Below are 11,389 nucleotides of genomic sequence, written 5' to 3'. Positions count from 1 at the left end.
CCGAGATGGAGCGCGGCTTGGTACCTGGGTTCCGTCATTCTCTTCCCATGGCCACTTACCCGAGATGGAGCGCGGGTTGGTAACTGGGTTCCGTCATTCTCTTCCCATGGCCACTTACCCGAGATGGAGCGCGGGTTGGTAACTGGGTTCCGTCATTCTCACGGGGCTCACGGGGCTGAAACAGAGGTTAAACTTAATGCGTCTGTCATACAGTTCACTGGGCTGGATATTGGTCTGTTTAGAGCAAAATCGAACAGTTAGGCTTTGCTAGGTCCCACGGGAGAAGTCTGGTTTTGTTTTTTTTTAATTTTTTGTTTTGTTTTTGGCGTAGATTAGGAACAGTTGTGGAGAGTGGCCTCAGTCCCCTTAAAACCAGGAACACTCCCCAGCTGGCATCCCCAATAGCGTCCGGGAAGGCGGGGCAGGCGTTTTTGAGAAAAGCCCCATAGAGGTAGCTCTCGCCTATCGCCCTGATAATACATCCAGACAACCGTGGGAGGTGTCAGTCACCAGTCTTCCAAGGCCAGCTCCACCTTCCCTCTCGTCAGGGACACATGGCAGGTGACTTGTCCTGAGGTGCGCACAGCGCCCAGAGTGTCAGTGAATGCTGTATATTATTTTATTTTTTTAGCAATATAATGAAGCACTTTAGAGAGAGAGGTCCTGTTAAGCTAAACAGAGCACTGCCATCTCCTTAGGCCAGCTGAGCAGGAAAGCACAGTGCTTGTACCCTCCCGTTGCCACGATGGCTCAAAATTTCTCACCTGTGGGTGAGGTGGGGTCCGCTGTCCTTAAGAGCTCCAAGTAAAGCCTCTCGGCAACAAGGTATCTTACAATTCTCTGTGTATTTCAATTAATGAGTTGCAAGCCCTGTCTGAATTCCCTCGTACTTAAGCTTTTATTTCATTGTTCCATTTTCCTCCCCACATATCTCAGGTCGCTGTTAATACCCCCGCCTGATCCATGGCAGTGCTGCTGAGGGAGCTGTGTTGGGTTAGAAGAGTTGTGAGCCTTTGCTCAATTGATGTGATGGAAGAAACTAAATAGCATTGATGCTGCTCCAACTCTTTTAAGTGGTCCCTTGGCCAGGACTCTGTGTCATGTAGGTAAATTCAATCCAGAAGAAGTGGATTTTTGGGTGGAATTTTTACATTCATCTCTTGCAGCTGTGGAGAGTTTAAACTAATCACAATTCTCCCCAGTATGCTATCATCTCTGTAATTTGAAAAAGGATCAGGAGCCCACAGGCTTGGAAAATCTTGAAGAAGCTCTTGTCCTGAAATACATCATCACATGTGGAAAAGACCACTTGCTGCATCATCTTAAGAATGCCGAAATCCAGTATCATTCTGGCATTCTTTCAAATGCCCTTAGAAATCTGAGTACATTCTCTTTTGACTGCAAAACAGCTTCTTTCCCTTTCCATCAATCCTGTGCCTGTCAGTGTGTCTGTTGCAAGGTGCCAAAAATGTATGGAGTGTCTATGGGATGACGGTGCCAAAGTCAGGGGTGCCTCGAGGCCTTCTCCCATGAACTTGTTGCAGCATTTGCTCAGTTGGAAATCATTTGAAGCCAAAAAGAAAATGAAAAAAAAAAAAGAAAAAGAAAAAAGGCACATAACCTTGAAAAATTATTGAACTGAAAAGATTGGCTTTGTGCAGATTGCTGCCTGCTGTTTAGATCCTTGTCGTTCAAAACTTCTGAAAGGCCTGACGCAATTAAAGAGACTTACTGGTCAAATTGATTCCAGACTAGTCCCTGGAATCACACAGAGGTGAATCTGACATACTGGGCCTTCAGCTAAGCAGTGGCCAGAAGAAAGGAGTTGAGGTCTTGTCCTGAATTTTGTCCTCTCTTAGGAAATCAGTGAAGTGGCTTGCTGAAATCATGTCTCCTACTGACTGCTTGGGTGCAAATAGAAAGGTTACTGATTGCTGAGGGCTGGAAAAGTAAGAATGACCACTTTGATGATGATGGCTTCTTTTTCTGTTTTATTTTATTTTATTTTATTTTCTCAATATATTCTTAGGAAGAGAGGACAGAAAGCTGGAAGGTTGTCCTGGGTGGAAGCCATAATGTTCTCTAATCCTCAAGCTACTGAAAGTTTTCTCAGTGATGCTAATAAAACTGGATTTTGCCACAACAGTGATGAAGACAAAGAAAGCACATTTCTAGAGCAGGATGTAAATTTCCATCTTCTCTTTTCTCTGGGAACCAAAGTGACCCTAAATTGAGGTTGACCAGAACTCTTCTCAGCCCTCTTCTCTGAACAATGAACTCTCGGGTGCTCTGGTAATGATAAGAGGTCAGCAAAGCCAGGTAACACCAAAGCAGTTTCTGAGTGCTATCCATGGCCAGACAAGAGAGAAATGATTGCAGGGAGGCACTCTTCTTCTTGATATGGTGACAGCATGTTGCAGGCCTTTCTGCCTTCCAATCTCTTGCCTCAGAAATTGGGATGGAGGTAATGCAGTGACTGCCTCTCCCCAAGGTGTTCTGCTGCCTCCAGCATATGTAGAACTGTACAACTCGTTGCTCCCAGTTACAGGATATTACTGTAATCCTGTTCCTTATCAGAATCCAGTATAACATCATTTTGAGTGAAACTGCTTATTTCTTACCAGTAGTACAGTGCATCAACATGAGAAAATTCAGGGCTAAATCTAGATTTTGGCCATATATTTAACCACTAGCAAACTTTCCTGTGAATGGAATTTTTCTACTAAAGATACCAGAGTGGGAGACAACTTCTTGAAAGACCTTTTGGCAGCAAAACGAACAGTGTGTGCAAGATTCCTCCTGTAACACTGGTTTGTGATGTTGAGAGACAGCCTTGGATCAAAGGACAGTTTAAGCTGGAGGCTATCCCAGTCTTGGACTTCACAGTCAATCCTTCCATTGAAGGTGCCAGCTCAGAGGGTGGATTTTCAGTTCAGATGCCGGCACAGCTGCCTTACCCATGAGGGGCATGAGGACTGGAAAAACTTCCAATTACTTCCAACCTTCCTCTCAATTAATAATTTCAAGGTTAGAGTATGTGAGCAGCCACCACCTGTTGCCTGGGCTACACAGTTCTCTTGCAAAGGAAACTGTTCCTGAGAAGAACAGGTAAGTGTCCAGAATGACAATCTTAGCCTTTGCTGTGAGGGGTCAACTTACTTTTGGATGTTTGTAAACATACATGCTCATTTTCAAATGAATGTGACCTGGTGTTTACCCAGAGAAGCAGAAGATTTTTCAGGACAGTGTACAAAACACAAAAATACTTGTCTGGGGGCCTTTTAATGAACATGGCATAATCCTCAAAGTTTCTTATAACCATGACATTTTGATCTCTGTGAGGGCATAACAAACACTGGAAAGTAATTTCTGGAAAAAAACTGTCAGCTTGTAAGGCTGTGTAACAAGGAGGTCACACTTCCAAATCAATGATAATTATGTGTAACTTTGAATAAAAATGGTGTTGCCAGGCACTGTGCAGCTTTACTGCACCTGCATTCTCTGGCACCAAGGGTGTCAGTCCCTGTAAAGTGGAGCAGAGGGAGGCACATGGTGATAAAGCAGGTCAGTGCAGAGAAAATATCACAAGGTAAAAATGTTTCCATTTAACAGATAGAAATAATAAGTAGTAGTAAATATAAGATAATTGGCCTGCCAGGAGGGACCTAGGCTATGAGAATGTGAGTAGGAAGGAGAAAGCATCAAGCACAGAGGACTGGGGACTACTGTGGAAAAATTCTTCCTGCTTGCTGCCCATTGCACAGCTGTGGTGAGAGACAAACACCATGTAAAACCAGCCTAGCTGAGGGAGCTGAAACCAAAGCAAAGATAGTGTTCCAACACCCTTGCCAAGGCTGGAAAATATTTTTCAGGGATGATTCTCCAGAAGAATTGCGAACTAGGAGAAACTATCCCATAAGCCTCAGGGGCATGGTGTGAGTGTGCATGTGGGGATGAAGGTGCTATTTGTGTGAACTCCACACTAATACTCTGCTCCTCAGTGGGGCGGATTCAGGTTTTTCTTCCTGAGGCTCCAGGATACTGCATCTCAGAGGGAGACAGATACGGCAGCTGGCAGGGCTGGCATTGTCACACATGAGGTTCCAGATACGCTCCTTTATTTCACTGCATAGCAGTGCACTTTGTTTCACTGCATAGCTTCCTTTTCTCAGTTCAAGAACCCTGGTCAGTGAAAATATTTGTCAGGCAGAATCACACTTGTGTAATGTGAATGCCATTTGCATGCGTGATTTTGTACAGGCCTTTATAGTTAAAATGCTTAAAAGAATGGCAACAAGAACAAAGACTTTGAGATGAAAGCTTCTTCATAAAACCTCCCTCTAGAGCTCAAATGCTAAAAAGAGATCTTCATGTCTGTAAGTGAGGAATGAGGTTTTCATTTGGACTTGAAATAAACAGGGTTTTTTTCTAGTGCAGTTTTCAAAAGGAAGAATGTTTAAGGGCAAAGTGAAAATTAAAAGCTAGGACCTCACTGATTTCAGCAGGTCGGGATTTCATACAGAAGGTGAAAATCCAGTCCATCTCATTGCAAATATCTTTTTCTTGCTGGAGGATGGGAACTGGTAGCTCTCCTTCCAGCTCCAGTCTGCATCACCCAGCAGAGGGCATTGCAGAATGACATTACTGTTTTTCAGAAATCTGGCAGAAGGTAAACTGAACTTCAAGAGGTTGTTTGGCCAGTCTAAAATTTATTTTAATGTCCTCCACTGGAAGAGTAGATCATCAGTTGTTTAAAACCAAAAGGTGCTGCTAGTAAACTGTAGCTGGAAGATAAAAGGAATTTTTCCTTGCACTGCAAAAAACCCTAATACCTGAAAGAGAAAGCAAATGGAAGAAAGCAAATGACAGAAAGCATTTGTTCCTCAGTTTCTCTGTCACACAATTTATTTTTATTTTTTAGATGACACTGTAGACTGAACTGCAAAGACCTGTTTCAGGTTCAGATCCTCTTGACATTCTGTAAGAAATAATAAACTCTTTCCTATTAAAAATAAATGCTGAATTAAAGTGATAATGATGTGAGCAACAAGGAGAAGAGAGAAAGTTCAACATTGCAGTAGATGTGGATTGCAGGCATAATTTAAAATAATGGAGGTAAGAAAGGAGATTTTTCAAGAGACTGGGGTGTGCTGTGTATCAAACCAAGAAGCTGCACCCTGAGCAGTGCATAGCCTTCAATGCAGACTTCTCTCTTCCCAGCTATTGTCCCTGAGCCCATGACACATCAGGAACACATTCAGGGGCAGACAGGGAAGTACCTATCATGCAGACAGTTCTTCTGACCCTGTCTCCACATTCTGGCTGGTTCTGTCACATAACAGTTGTGCCAATCCACCTTCTGGAGGCAGTGTGCATGGATTTAATGTAAATGAGCAAGTTGACTCTGTAACACAGGCATTCTATTAAGTCTTTGTCTACAGGCAGTGTTCAGTCCAGCTCATTGTGTGGTCACCCAGCAAGGTGAGTGGGCACATACCTTGGCAGAGAAGAGTGAGGGACCGAGGGCAGGAGAGGCTGAGAAATGTGTGGAGCAACAGTACATTCTCTTGTTTAACAATTGTTCTTTGGTAGGTCACAAGAGGATTCAGTGTGTTTGAAAGTAGTCATTGTAGTTTTACAGGTGGAGAAACTGACTCACCCAGGTGATTGTAGCGTGCCCAGACTCATTAGATAAAATCAGGATAGAAGTACTAAGAGAGCTTCCACCTCTTCTGTTGATGAAGTCTCAGCTTTGCTGTACACTCACTGAGCTGCACCATGTCTATATGCTACAGTGAGAAACACTTCCAAGACAAAGGAGTCCAGGTGGGCAAGAGTTAAAAAGCAAATTCTACCCTCTTGATCCTTGATAACATTCTCACTCAGGTTAGTTTACAGTGTTAAAACCAATGGGACTTGAACAGAGAAAAGGTCCTGAATCTCAATTTCAGTGAGTGATATTGAGGGAGTGATTGGGGTATTTTATACATACCCTAAAAATGCCTAATAGGCATTCAGCTCTGGAGCACTTGAAAGGACTGTAACCTTTCCTACAGTTTAACAACACATTTCTCCATAAAACTAACTTGAGAGAAATTCCCTGCATTCCCACACTGAACACTTAGCAGTCTTTTCAAACTTATGTTATTGCAGTAAATATAGCTTATAACCATAAAATTAAGGTTATGTAGACTTGTAACTTTTTATTTTATCCTAGCTCTGTGGGCCACTAGCAATTTCTACAGAGGTTACTGTCCTAAAGTCTGCAATGAATTACATGAGTAAACTAAGAAGAAACAAAACTCACAAGAGTAAGAAAAAACAGAAAACAACCCTCACTCTTTAAAAAGACACATTGGGTGTTTAAGGGAAAAGGGCAAACAAAAGGAACTTCTCATGCTTTACCATTTCAATTTAAGATAGTTCTTTGTGCTGTACAGGGAACTTGCTAGTATACCTAGCTGTGATTGCACTCATGGGCTGTTTAATAGCTATGAAATTACTCAAAAAAGCGTGATAGATCTCAAAAATAACAGTAGTGTTTTCTTGGAGTGCTACCAATGAGATTCTGACAACCTGTGCTAAATGAAGATCCGATGAGCAAAATTTAGATGAGTTTTACTGTGATGTACTGAATAAATTTTTTTCCATCAAGCTTGGATCCTTGCAATTTATGTAACTGATTGTGAAGTTACAGAACCTCTGGTTTCTACAGAAAATGGGCTCTGCTTTTATTATGTGGTTTTACAGTGCCTAGAAAACCTTTGGCTTTCCAGTAATGTAACTGTAAAATAAATCTTAAAAAGATAGTTAGCTTTTCTTTTTCCAGTAGTGACCATAGACTGACTGTAGAGTCAAGGTACCTCAGCTTTTGAGTTCCTGAACAGAAATTCTTTAAAGTCCACTGCTTTTAAGAAAATAGGTGATCAGAAATTTTTGGAAATTAGGCCTCTCTATGGCAGATTTGTTACCTCCCACTTCTGTTGTCTTGAAAATTTTGAAGGCCAAGAACCACCTAATGAACAGCCGTGTTTTTCATGATAGCTCAGTTTATTGTAAATCTGTGATTACAAGCATTTGGACAGCATGGAAATTGGATGCATCTTTAGTGGCTCAGGCCCTTAGCTAAAAGAAATACAGCCACAGCAGGAGGGGGCTAGGGAAAGGAGCAATTAATTTAGTTTTCCAATAGTATTGCAGCAACATGGGCATCATAATTCAAAAGCCTTTGGAACAGTCTTCTTAATTTCCTCCTATCCCATTCCCTCAACTTCTTGTCTTGGTCTGGCTTTTGTTCACTTCATGCAGTCTGCCAGACCAACCCAAGGCTGCCTGAACCCAACCAGTTGGTCCCTGACGTAATCCCGAGTGGTGACCTGTGAGGCCGACCTCAAGATTTGCCAGGCGGAAAAGGACCCACTTGGTTTTAAAGTGCTGGCTCTGTTTTGTGAAGACCTGGCAAAGTATGTTTTTCTTTATACTTTTATAGCTTGTTCCAAAGTCCATAGAGGATACACAGCTGGCTGGCAATACCACAGCTAATTCCATGGCTGCAGAGTCTTAAAAAGCCTCTGGTGGTGATGCTCAAAAGCAACGCACAGGAGTAGCATGCACTATGTAATGTGTGTGCTGCCTACAGACCTTCGTGCTCTCCACAAATGCACACCATTAGTGAGGTGTTTCATTAATCTGTGATGGAAGTAAAGCAGATGTTTCTCTAGATAGCAAGTTCTAAGTGCTCCTGATCTGTGTCAATTCTGCTTTTACCCCCCCTACTTCTTGCTCTCGGTGTCTAATGCTACCGAAAGTGAATGACAATTCCAGACCTGTTTTAGAGTTTGGAAATTGCTTGTGTCTGGGAGAGAGAAAGCTGTTCTTTTGAAACTCTTTAAATAAATGTTCAGGTTCCAAATGAATTAGTATTTTTCTCTTGTTCAGTTGTTTATTGATGGTAGTTCTATTTTCTCTAGAGTATCTATATTTGTGGCCTTCTTTTTTCCTTCTTGATGTTTGTGGCTTTGCAAGTAGTCTGGAAAAATCTGCAGGACAAAAAAGAATACAATTTCATCTAAATCATAACCCAGAAAAGCAGCAAGTAGAGAAATAAATAGTAATAACCCTTTTGGAACTAATCTAATCTCTCTCTTCTGATTAAGGGGAATTGCAAATGTAATACATGTCTCTGTAGTAGCAATCCCAAGGACAATTGTATGAAACCTGCAACTAGACAGGTCTCCCAAATGCTTGCAGGTAGTTAGGATGAGGTAGTTTGTATTTTCCTGTTGTTGAGTAAAGTCACTCACCCAGTCTTTACACAATGGCTGCCTGTGTGCACTGACGGTGAATTATCTGACTGTGACCATTACACAGCTCATCATCTTCAGTCAGCTAAATGTCAGTATGTCTTAATAACATAAAAAATCAGGATGTCTGCAACTGAGGACCACACTTCAGTTAGATTTATGTCTCCAAATGTGAAAGATCTGTTTCATGTTCTTAGAGGAACAGGACAGTCCCAGCTCTCAGGACAAGATACCTAAAACCCCAAAGGAATGCATCAGAGCATTGTTTCTTTCACAGGTTTTGTTTGTCTCTTCTTTTGTGACTCCCCCTTCCCAAAACCTAGAGATTAGTGCTCTTACTGAAGGTGTGAAAAATTCATGCTCAGTTCCTTCCCTTGCTCCAAAAAAGCGCCCAGAACTATTTTTACCACCCATTTTGGGAAAAGGATTTTTCTCCTTTTTGAAGAGGTGTTCTCAGTTTCTCTTATGGTGCAGAAAAAACCCCCAAGACTCAGTGGCTACCATTTAATGCTTTTTAGTTGTTACATTAATGAAATTGCCTTTGATGTGTTCTTAGGTACTTCTCCAGTGTGTTTCCAGAGTGTTTAGAGTGATTTTTTTTTCATTGAAGAATTAATGGACAGGAAAACATCTCTGTCGGCCTTAGAGCAGAGAACATGAGTTCCACTTTTCCAGGTGAGTTTCCCAGCAGGATACACAACCATGTTTATGTGATTTTCACCTGAGAGCTGGAGTTGTGTCTTGTGGTTAGGGCAGGGAGCTTGAACCTTTCAGGTAGAGAAGGGAACTGCTCAAGTGCTCTATCCAGTAGGCTTCTGCATAAGACACTGATGGTAGAATCACTGTACTACAGCTTTTCAAACACCATAATGATCTCTAGCTCATTCCTGAAAGGGCTTCAAGAGTTACTCTGGAGCTCTTGACCTCAAGCAAAAGTGTGTTCTGCAGCACAAGGAAAGGAGCTTCAGCTGTGGTGTGGAAGGAGGCTGCTAATGCACTATTGTTGCCCATGTTTCATGTTAGCTAGCTCTAGATTTATGTCCCCTTGGTGCTGAGGCTATTGGGCCCCATTCCTGGGATTTCTGACTCAAACTGCACATATGGGGAGGGGCTGGTTTCTATTTCACCACCAATAATTCAGGCAGTGTGGCTCTTGGCATTCAGTCCTTTCTTCTTGCATTATCAGAACTACACAGTTGCCTGGTGGTGTGAATCTTGGTTGCTCAAGACTAGAGTTCAGCTATGCAGCTGTTCATGTCTTTCTCAATGGGTTGGGATTAATTAATCTCTTTTCTTTCTACAATTTATCTGGGGAATACACTTGGGAGGAGATCCAGCTCCATAGTATTTTTATTTGTAGGTAATCCAAGTTTTAAATATTACATGCAAGACACAACCAGGTACTCATTACATGCAAGTTACGTGCAAGACATAACCAGGTACTCATTCGATGGGTGCTGCCTAAGTCCACCCTGAAACAGACATCCATCTTCCTCACTTTTTCCAGTTGTCGCTGGCACAGTGTATGGTAGAAATCTTGGCTGGAATTGGCAATGGGATAAACAAAAGCAGTGTAGTCCATGACTAAGGTGAAGAATGGCATTAGATCATTACCTTAATCAAGTATTTTTAGCTGCAGCTCCTCTGTGTGGATCACATGATGGACAGTGGTCATTTGTTTGGCGCTTTGGCAAAAAAATGACGGGTGGAGAAGAGGTGGGAACAGGGAAGGAACAAGGGTGGTGGAGGCCAACAGATACTTCAATGAAGGGAAATACATTAACAAAGTAGTGGAGGAGGAACCTGGGCTTGACTGGTGCTTGCTGACTTCACCACAGGCTACATTTATCCAAAAATCAAGGAGGAAGGTGGAAGGGGAATTTCCTCTAATAGGAAACCTGAGATGATTTGCTTTTTGTTAGAGACCAATGTGTGAGCAGTTGTCTATGCCTACCACTCAACCACGAAGCTCCTGTATGATTATAAAGAGAGGTTGTTAATATACTTTTAAGTTTGCTTCTGCTATTTATTTTTACAAATGTCCATGGTATGTCCATCATGGGAAAACCAAGACTAGCCAATGAAAGTTGAGCTGCAAAAGCAAAGTCTTCCTATGAATGTAAAATGGAGTTTTATAAAGTCATGTGTTTTATAATCTTTATGAATTGTGACTGGTTTCCAGATTGAAAAAAAACTACAGTATCTGCAAAACTGCACCTGCAGCAAGGCTGTATAGTGCTGATGAAAAATGTGTATCATGGATTATTGCAGTTTTGGGTTTTATTTTTTGGTGTTTGTTTTATTTTGGGTTTTTTTAGGTCATGGATTTTCCATTATTTATGGTAATTCCTTTAGGACAGGTCTGGAGTCTTGAGTGTTAAATGTGTTCATATGCTCTGGGGTACCTGCATGCAATTTAAATGGAAAAGAAGATAAGTGTTTGAGAAGATTGAGCTCTACAGTCACTGGAAATTGGAAGGAGAGAAATTTTTACAGCTAGATGTCACAGTTAAATCTTAATTACAATCATACTGATCTAAATCCAGTGTAACTCCATGGGGAGCTTAACAAGGTCCTGACCACACTGCTGCTGAATTAAACAGCTTGTGCTTAGCATGTTGCAAGCCACCCTTTGGTGGAAAAAGCCTTTGGTGGAAGTAGACAGGTCCAGGCAAGTTCACAGGGAGTATCCCAATTGTCTTTTTTAGTACTGTTTTCTGGTGCCCTGCTGGAGTTCCTGGTAACCAGAAAGCTTAATGAAAAGCTGTAGTACATCTCTGGAAAATGAAGATCTAAGAGAAAAATGTCACTAATGAAAATACTGAAGAAACATGATACTAAGATTAAAAAATGTCATTAGTCAGGTTGCCAGCTCTAAGTAGTGCTGTAATGACCCTTGGAAAAAAATTAATAGAGTATTTCTGAAGACATTGCAGGAACTAGTAAATAGAACATTTCATAGGTTATGTTTTCTCCTTTGTGTGCATATAGTCAAGGAAGAATATACCACATAGGAAAATTAGTGTGCCTAACATATTTCACATCATGGCTATTCCTGCCATGCTTTCCATAGTTAGTTTAAAATT

The 11,389-nt window shown here is 41.6% G+C and overlaps 1 long non-coding RNA gene across 1 annotated transcript; it reads left to right on the top strand.

The window, feature by feature from the left end:
• The first annotated feature begins 604 nt into the window (after positions 1–604).
• Positions 605–1,952, top strand: LOC137476405 (uncharacterized). The gene is made up of 2 exons (XR_011000366.1): positions 605–825; positions 937–1,952. It is a non-coding gene; the product is annotated as an uncharacterized lncRNA (long non-coding RNA).
• The last annotated feature ends 9,437 nt before the right edge of the window (positions 1,953–11,389 follow it).

This window comes from Anomalospiza imberbis, chromosome 1 (assembly GCF_031753505.1).
Source record: "Anomalospiza imberbis isolate Cuckoo-Finch-1a 21T00152 chromosome 1, ASM3175350v1, whole genome shotgun sequence".
Classification (NCBI taxonomy): domain Eukaryota; kingdom Metazoa; phylum Chordata; class Aves; order Passeriformes; family Viduidae; genus Anomalospiza; species Anomalospiza imberbis.
This window is presented reverse-complemented; position numbering and strand designations above follow the sequence as displayed.